The 9,848-nt window shown below is 36.9% G+C and overlaps 1 pseudogene; it reads right to left on the reverse strand.

Moving 5' to 3' along the window:
• Nucleotides 1-4,176: 4,176 nt before the first annotated feature.
• On the reverse strand, nt 4,177-4,878 carry LOC115711465 (BTB/POZ and MATH domain-containing protein 2-like; annotated as a pseudogene).
• Nucleotides 4,879-9,848: the final 4,970 nt, after the last annotated feature.

Raw genomic sequence — 9,848 nt, forward strand, 5'->3', positions numbered from 1 at the left:
TTGCTCGTCCAAACCAACCCCCAGATTAGTTTCTGGGACAAGGGTCCCAACAATACTTCTAGGGGTTACATTTCGGGGAGTCTGCTCCAAATTCACATTCTTCTTCACCTTGGTCACAAATAGTGGCAACAAGTTGTCCACACTCATTTTTGCCTTCATGCTCAAGAACACTCGTAGTTGACTATCTTTCACTAAAACCTCAGGTGGAAACTTAGTGCCTTTCATGTACATGTAAAGAACTTCTAACTTCAATTCATACACCAAGGGGTCCACCTCCAACTCCTCATGCAAAACTTCCCGCAACTTTTTCAGTGTACAATCAATGTCCAATATCAATGTCTTACTTTTTGAGGAATCAAATACCCAGTTGAAACCCTCCAAAGTCCAAACGCCATCATACAGTACAGGCACAAATACAGATGAATCTGTCCCAAAGAAATACAAACAAACTTAAATTTAAAAATCACTATACTATATCGCACAATATCGCCTTAAGCTAACATAATATAAACCAGTTATGATGTTGCACAATAATCGCACAACAAAGGAAAGAAATCGCATAAAGTCGCACAATATCACATAATCAACAAAATCGCATAACGATGCACAACATATCGCACATAAATCGCCAATCATCACTATCGCACATAAAATCGTACAATAATCGTACAAAGTCGCCAAAATTAATCATGTCATCCCTAACCTCAGATTTCTCATGACATCGCACAAAACATCGCATGATGTCGCATAAAATTGCAAAAACCAAAAAAACCCAGAAAAACACAGACTGTTAGCCACAAACTCTACCTCCATTTCAAGGACACAAAAGTCACATATTACAACTAACAACATTGAGATCCATGCAATTCAACAAAAAACTACACTATTTACTAAGAAAAACACTTACCCATTGCTTTGTTGAGTGAGGTGGAGGTTGAGGGTGAAAATGGTGGAGGTTGCAGTCGGCCGGGACAGGATCGAGTGGCACTCGGCGGAGTCGGGGGCAGTGACTGAGAGAGTGTGTGTGAAGAGAGAGAGAGAGAGAGAGAGAGAGAGAGAGAGAGAGAGAGAGAGAGAGAGAGTGCGTGAAGAGAGGGAGAAGGAGGCTAATTTTTTGGGATAGAGGAGAGGGGTATTTTGGGGTCACCAATAAAAGAATAGGATAGTTATAAAATTTTTAGAAGGGTGGTATAATTAAACACCCTATCTAATGTTTAAGCATAAAATGTCAAATTTCCCTAAAGTAATTGAACCTATAATCATTACATGGAACTCAACATAATCATGGTTAAAATAAATTTTCCAAAATTATCTAAAGATAATTAAGCAACAAATAAGCTAATGTAATTAGGATTATATTAGAAAGATAACCTCTTATCTTTCATATTCATATGTTGTAGATTGTTAAGATATATATTATTATAGGATATAATATGTGTTGGAATTTATTTTACCAGGATCTTAGATCTACTCACAAGTATGTTTATTAACACCCTAAATATGAACTTTCTAAAACGATAAAATAAACACATATAAAGTTTAGGAAACCTTACATTGGGTGCAGCGGAATAATATGACTCCTTCCGTTCAGATATCTAGCCCTTGATTCCTTTCTGTAGCAAAGCATTATCAATATCTGAACCTGGATCTCTTTCTCTGAATCTTTGATGCTGAAACCTCATTCTTGCTGAAAGTCTTTCTTCACGATCTTCCTCACTATGATTGAGGTATCACTTGCTGTGTGTGGGCACTACTCATACACTAAGAAATTTCGAAATTCAAGAGGAAGAGAGAGGGAGTGGGTTCGGCCAAAGATAGGGAGAGAGAAGGCTCAGGTTTTTCTGATTCAGAAAGTGTCAGAAGAAAAGTGTAATTTTCCTGAAGCCTTCACTATCTATTTATAGCATTCCACTAGGGTTAGGTTTGAATTATTTGGCATTAAAATAATGAAAATATCAGAGGGAAAAACCCTAAAAAAGTGGCCGGCCCTACACAGTGGATTTGGGCCTCACTTTTTGCAATTTTGCAGTTTTATCTTTTCTGCATCTGATTTTCTCAAAAACGCCAATTTTCAAATTCAACCATTTAAATGCCAATTCTAACTATTTAATAACTATAAATAATTATTAAATAATATTGTCATTTATCATATTTATTAATTGAACCATACAAAGTATCATAATTAACAAATATGCCCCTAAAACTCTTTCTTTACAATTTCGCCCTTACTTAGTGAAAAATTCACAAATAGACATAGTCTAATTTAAGAATTATAATTGATTAATCAAAACCAATTATATGAGTCTTACAAGCAAAATTATCTCAACTAGTGCGGGGACCATGGGTCTATATAACCGAGCTTCCAATAAGTAGATCAAGAATTTAGCACTAAAATTCACTAACTTATTAATTCTTCGTTGAATCCACGCATAGAGCTTAGAATTGCACTCTCAGTTATATAGAATGCTCTATATGTTCCACCATATAGACACATCATTAGTTATCCATTGTTATAATCCTAATTTGATCATTAATCCTCTATATGAATGATCTACACTGTAAAGGGATTAAATTACCGTTACACCCTACAATGTATTTATTCCTTAAAACACTTGACCCCGTATAAATGATATTTCAGCTTATGTGAAATGAGTACTCCACCATTTATGTTCGTTTGGTCAAGCTCGAAGGAGATCATCCTTTGCTTACTATTCGCCAGATAGAAGCTATAGATTCCATGTTTATGATAGCGCTCCCACTCAATTGCACTACCGTGTTCCCAAAATGTACGTATCACCCTGACCTAAAAGTAGGCTTAACTAACAAATCAAAGAACACGAATAGCCTTTCAAGATTGAGCCTAATCATAACAGGATTAAGAACATTTGATCTAGGATCAACTAGGCGATATTGACTTGAATAGATATTACGGTAAGTTTAATAAATCTAAGTCAAAGTTCAATATCGGTCCCTTCCGATGCATACTCCATGCATCCAACCTGAGCTTTACTTTAACCAATGCTCTGGAAAGAACATAGCATTTCTCCAAATGCAAGTAAACTCTGTTGTAGATTATCATATCAGTAAAACCCCATGTCTGATAAATCTAGGAAAGTTTATTCACATAGTCATGTTTACTTTCCAATGTGTTGACGACACAATAAACAGGATCAAGTATGTGAAAAGGGTTTCAGATGAATTTATACATTATGTACATATAATCATGAAATAAATCATGTGAACCATGCAACATTAAATGTTATTTCTGATCTATATTAATAAGTAAATCTGATTATATTGAAATGAGTTTTATTTAGGGCATAAAACCCAACAATATGATCAAAGACTTTTGTAGCTAAGAGTATTAACTGGATGCTCTGTCTGTAACCTGAAATGAATAATTGCAATATTGACTTAATAAGTGAAAGAAAAATGAGAGTTTTCTTACATATTAATCAGATTAGATTTGAATTCGAGCCCTCACATCTGCTGATCATTTGGCTTTTGAGGTGAACATCGAAGAACCTTTAAAATGGTTCTCCCCTATGTCTATAAGAAGCTTGTTTGGATTTTAAGATTCTGTAGTCAGTGATTCACAAGTGGGCTAATACACATGCCGAATATATCACAAGGAAAATCTCACCTGAGCATGTGGATCATGGATCTTTCTAGTCACCTCAACTTCTTATAAATTGGAAAAGCGCCATTGATTACCATACTTGTTGTGACTAAATGACCACTATGAAATTTGCTTGCTTTCATATGGGAGCACCTGAATCGAAAATTGCAGAAACTACATATTCATAAAATTGCATTACTATTAAATAGGAATAAAAAGAATAAAAAAGAATATAATTCTGAACATCTAAATTGAAAAAAGAATAAAAACTTCAGCTTACCATAAGAGGTATACTTGATCGCTACCAACAAAGAATGACCACTATGCAATTTTCTTGCTTTCAGATGGGAGCACCTACCATTATTGAGTTTTTTTTTTATTCAGATGGGAGCACCTAACAACAATTGACCTTGAAATCAAAATAAAATGTAACGAAATCAAATATAATTACAACGGGAAAGCATTGAATAAAACCAAAAGTTCGTAATTAAAACCTTAAAAAAAAATTTCAAGCAATTGCAAATTTGCAATTAAAAACACCTAGAAAAGTTATGCACTCACCACATGCTGCCGCAGTACTTGAGCGTATAAGGCCCACTCTCCAACATCCTCCCGAAATGGCTATGCACCTTGTGTCTATCCTTTCCACTCTGATCCATAAGTGTCAATTCAAACAACGCCCTCACATCAGTTCCCTCGCTACCGAGCGCAATAAACAGTGACACATACGTTGCATTATCCTCGACACTCTTTCCATCGGGGTAAAAGTAAATTGCCCACGAGTACCCACCGACATTGAAAGTATCTTCCCCATCCCAAGACCCTTCGAAAGAGAATACCCATTGATCTTGAAATGGTGAGTACCATTCACGGTCTCGGTGATCGAAGTCGAGGTAGTAGTCGCAAGAGGAGAAGCCACGACAGATGAAGACGACGACGACGACGATGAGGGCTTACCGGTTTCACGGAGCACCTTACCCATGGCCAATCCGAGGAAAGAAAGGAAGAAAAAAAGAAAAAATACTCACGTAAACAAGACTTCCGAAAATAGAAATCGAGATCTAGGCTTTACAAAATACGAAATGTGAAATAGGGGCTTCGAATCAAAAGAATTTATAAAATTGGAAGCAGAAGAAAAATTGAATTGTTCAACCAGGAAGTGAGATAAAATAAGAGAGGAATGCTCGATTGGAAGAGGCAATTTTTGGGAAGGGATAAATAAAAAGTCACCCAATCGTATTTTTGGATTTATTTTATTATATATAAATAAAAAGTCACCCAAAAATTTTTCATAAACCAATAATCCTGGTATATAGCCACATTTTATATAGAATAGATATATCTATATAAAGGAGAAGTATGAGGCGCTAACGTGGCGGTCTAAAATTTCTCTAAAGCTATTTTTCTTTTTTCTCCTTAATTCTCTCAATTTTTTAATATTTTATTAAAACATAAATTTACAAATTAATATTTTACTATTATTATAATAAATTTTCTATAAAAATATCTATCTTAAATTAATTATTTTTTTTTTATAAAATACATAATAATAAATATAAACTAAATTAATAATATTAAATTAAATGTTATGGTTGATTATTTCACTAATTTATTTACTTCAACTGGGGCCGATTACTCAACAGTGGTAGAGGAGATTGCGCCTTCGATCACCGTGGATCAGAATTTGTCAGTACTTAGGCCAGTTGTGGAAGACGAAGTTAGAAGTGCCCTGTTTAATATGCACCCTGATAAATCTCCTGGTCCAGATGGTATGACCCCGGGTTTTTTCTAGAAATACTGGGAAATAGGGAAGCGTGATGTTGTGAACCAAGTTTGTCAGTTCTTTGCGAAAGGCAGCATTCCTGATGGACTGAATGACACGAACATTGTATTGATCTCGAAGAAATAGCAGCCTACTTCGATGGGTGATCTTCGACCCATATCCTTATGTAACGTCCTGTATAAGATAGTGTCTAAGGTGCTTGCGAATCGGTTAAAAGAAGTGTTGCCTCAGATCATATCCTCAAATCAATCTGCTTTCATTCCGGGACACCTTATTACTGATAATATTATGATAGCATTTGAGGTTATGCACTATCTCAAAAGGAAGCGTAAGGGTAAAGAAGGCTATATGGAACTCAAGCTGGATCTTAGTAAAGCTTATGATCGTGAGGAGTGGGGCTTTCTTCAAGCTATGATGACTAAAATGGGATTTGATTTGCGTTTCATTGATCTTGTAATTGCTACGGTTAGCTCTGTGAGGTATAAAATAATTCATGGTGGACATGAGCTGGGTCCGTTTGTTCCTGAGAGGGGTATTAGACAAGGTAATCCTCTATCACCTTACTTATTTCTTATTTGTGCTGAGGGCTTCTCATCTTTGGTACGGAAGTTCGAGCGGGAGGGTAGGCTTAAAGGGTGCAAGGTTGCTAATGGTGCTCCGGTCATATCTCATATGCTTTTTGCAGATGACAGTTATGTCTATTGTCGTGCAAATGATAGAGAGGCTTTGCATATACTACATCTGCTTCAGTTATTTGAGATCGCTTCTGGTTAACAGGTTAATTTCAGTAAGTCCTCTGTTTTCTTCAGTACTAATGTGCCTAATGCTACTCGAGACCGGTTATGTGGGATCCTTAGGATGAGACTTGCTGATGAACATAGTACTTATCTTGCTCTCCCTTGTGTCATGGGAAGAAATAAGGATGCTATTTTTGGGTTTTTGAAAGAAAAGATGCAGAAGCGCATTCAAAGTTGGGAGGGTCGTTTCTTGTCTACTGCTGGGCGTGAAATCCTAATAAAAACTGTAGCGCAAGCTTTGCCAAGTTTTGCTATGTCTGTGTTTTTATTGCCTCTTAAAACTTGTTCACATCTGGAGAGCATTATGTCTAAGTATTGGTGGAGTTCGAGTAGTAGGAAAGGTGTGAGCTGGTTTAGTTGGAGGAGACTTTGCAAAAATAAGAACTCTGGTGGGATGGGTTTTTTCGGAGTTTGAAGGAGTATAATCTGTCTTTGTTGGATAAGCAAGGTTGGCGGTTACTTCTGCATCAAGATTCTCTTGTTGGTCGGATATATAAGGCTCGATAGTTTCCTAATTGTTCGTTCTTGGAGGCCGAGTTGGGTGGCAATTTGAGCTTTATATGGCGCAATGTCTTGGAGTCACAAACGCTAATTAAACATGGTGTCGGTAGGAGAATTGGACCGGGTTCATCTACGGAGGTGCTTAACACACCTTGGCTTTTGTCTGAGACTAACCCGTGTGTGGTATCTAATCATCCGGCACTGCCCAACTGTAAAGTGTCTCAACTCATGAAGCCAGATAGTAGACAATGGGATTTGGAGCTTGTTGAGGACTTGTTTGATTCCCGTGATGTTGAGCTCATCAAACATGTGCCTTTGAGTGATAGTCTTAGGAGTGATAGTTGGTATTGGAACAAGGATCCAACTGGTTTTTCACGGTCAAAAGCTCATATAACCACTCACAGACGGTCAATGGTAGTTGGAACTCATCCATGGAGGATGATGTCTGGAAAATGCTGTGGCAGATTAAAGTTCCTCCTAAGGTTTTACAATTTGCTTGGAAAGCTCTTTCGGGTTGTTTGCCTACGCGTACTCAACTTCATAGCAAACATGTTCCTGTGGCTTTACACTATGTATTGTGCAACTATGGGGACGAGTCAATTTTCCATGTTTTGGTTCAATGCTCTTTTGCTCATTCATGTTGGCTTCGATCGGCGTTAGGTGTTGGTGATTCTGCAACATCCAATTTTTTTGACTAGTTTATGGAGGTGTTGGCAGTAGGCAATAAGGGGTTGATTGAAGAAGCTATCATGGTTGGCTGTGCAATTTGGAAGGCTCGGAATGATATGCTTTGGAATGGTAAAAGTTGTAGTGCTGCTAATGTTGTTTGGCTGGCTCGTGCTACTCTTCGACAATGGACATGTGCCCAATCTAAGCGGCTGGATTCGGGTTCCCTGGCTTCCAATTGCACTGACACAAGAGAACACTAGTCCAAACCGGCTGCTGGACAGATAAAAATTAATGTGGATGGGGCGGTTTTTGAAGACACAAATGAGATCGGCACTGGTTTTGTAGCGCGCGACTATGATGGTCGAATAATTGAGGCGTTTTCAACTATTTCTTCTGTCAGTTGTCGACCCGAGATTGTAGAAATTCTAAGTGTCAAAGAGGCACTTAGTTAGAGGCATAATAAGTCGAATGTCATTTTAGAGACAGATTGCATCTTAGTTGTTCAAGCTATTCTTAGTTCGGTAGCTATGCCTTCTATTTTTGGTCTCTTCGTTAAAGATTGTCAATTTATTTTATCTTCTTTAAGTAATGTTTCTATTGGTCATGTTAAACGGTTTGCTAACAAAGCCGCGCACTGTATGGCACGTGGTGCTTGTTATTGGTCAGGTCGTCGTTTTACTGAGAGCGATGCTCCCATTGCTCTTCAGGCCTTTGTATTAGCGGATGTTTCTGTCTAATAAAGATTATTTTCATTCAAAAAAAAATATTAAGTTAAATAATTATTCAATCTATCAATCTTCTATCTTTTATATATATAAATGAGAAAAATAAGATAGTGATATGGAGCTCTATAATCATCCTAAATACTTTTATTTATTCTCTTTAATTCTCTCATTATTTTAATTTTTTATTAAGTTTATAAATATTGTTTTATTAATTCTCCTATTTTTTGAATTTTTTATTAACTATATAATATTATTTTATTAATTAATTAAAAATTTTAAAATTAAATTAAAAAAAACGATTATTATTATTATATAAGATCCATTTATATATCTATATATATATATATATATATATTTATGTGGTACTTTAAAATAACTTCATTCATTCAACTTGTTTTTTTCATTTTTTTTTTCACTTTAATTAATCTAAAAAACTAATCTACTTCATACGACTTACACCCTAAAAATTCTCAGAAAAAAAAATCTACAACAAGCAATAATAAATATAATTTAGTTTAACCCTTAATTTTATTGTTTCTTTAATTATATATAACATAAACATTCAATATAAAAAATGTATAGAATGTAATTTCCTCTATGAAAAATCTATTTCACCGATCTTGTATCAAAGTCTTTACAAACTCTAAATTTTAATCAAATCTACTATCAAAATTCTAAACTCTCAATCATTGTTTAAAGGGCCAACTTAAAATTTACATAAATTATAATTTCTAAAATAAAGTAGAACAAGTATCAATTTATAAATTTATATAAAACAAAATCAAAACTAATTATAAATTTACATAATATTGATATAATTAAAAGAAACATGACAAACTAAAATATCTTCAAACTAATTTATTTCTATTTTCTATAATTATTTTCTTATTCTATTAAACTCAATTTTTGAATATGATTTTATTATTTAACTAAAAATTCTTTATATACGATTAACTACAAACATCTCATATATTTTGTTCTACTACATTCAAAATCTAAATATTATATTTAGTTAGGAGTGTCAATGGCTCGGGTCGGATCTGATCCGACTATAATCCGACCTGATCCAGATCATGTAAGGATCTGCCCAGTCCCGCCCTGCTAGATCAGATACTTGGATCAGATCAGATCCGACCTGACTGATTCTGATCGGATTTGATCCGACCCGACTATGCTTTTTTTCTTAAGAATTTTAATATCAACTTATAATTTTATATCAATGGATTTGGGTCCCGGGTCCGGGTTCAGGTCCGGGTTTTGGGATCCGGGTCCGAGTCTGGGTTCGGGTCCAAGGTCTGCATCCCGGGACTGGGTTCAGGGTCCGGGTTTCGGGTTTCGGTCCGGGGTCCGGGTCTCGGGTTTGGGTCCCGGTCCCGGGTCTAGGTCCTGGGTCCAGGTCCGGGTCCAGTTCTAGGTCTGGATCCAGGTCCGGGTCTCAGTCCCGTGTCCGGGTCTCGGGTCTGGGTCCTAGGTTCGAGTCCCGGTCGGGTCTGGGTCTGGGTCCTAGGTTCGAGTCCCAGTCGGGTCCGGGTCTGGGTCCGGGGTCCGGGTCCCGAGTCCAGGTCCGAGTCCAGGTCCGGGTCTGGTTCCCAGGTCCTGGTCCTGGGTCCCGGTCCGGGTCCAGGTTCGAGATCTAGGTCCAGGTTCGGGTTAGGGTAAGGTTTAGGGTTCGGGTCTGGGTCCTGGGTCCCGGGTCTGGGTGTAAGTCTGGGTCCGAGTTTCGGGTCCCGGTCCGAGTCTGAGTTTGGGTCCGG

The sequence above is a fragment of the Cannabis sativa genome, chromosome 3 (genome assembly GCF_029168945.1).
Source record: "Cannabis sativa cultivar Pink pepper isolate KNU-18-1 chromosome 3, ASM2916894v1, whole genome shotgun sequence".
Classification (NCBI taxonomy): domain Eukaryota; kingdom Viridiplantae; phylum Streptophyta; class Magnoliopsida; order Rosales; family Cannabaceae; genus Cannabis; species Cannabis sativa.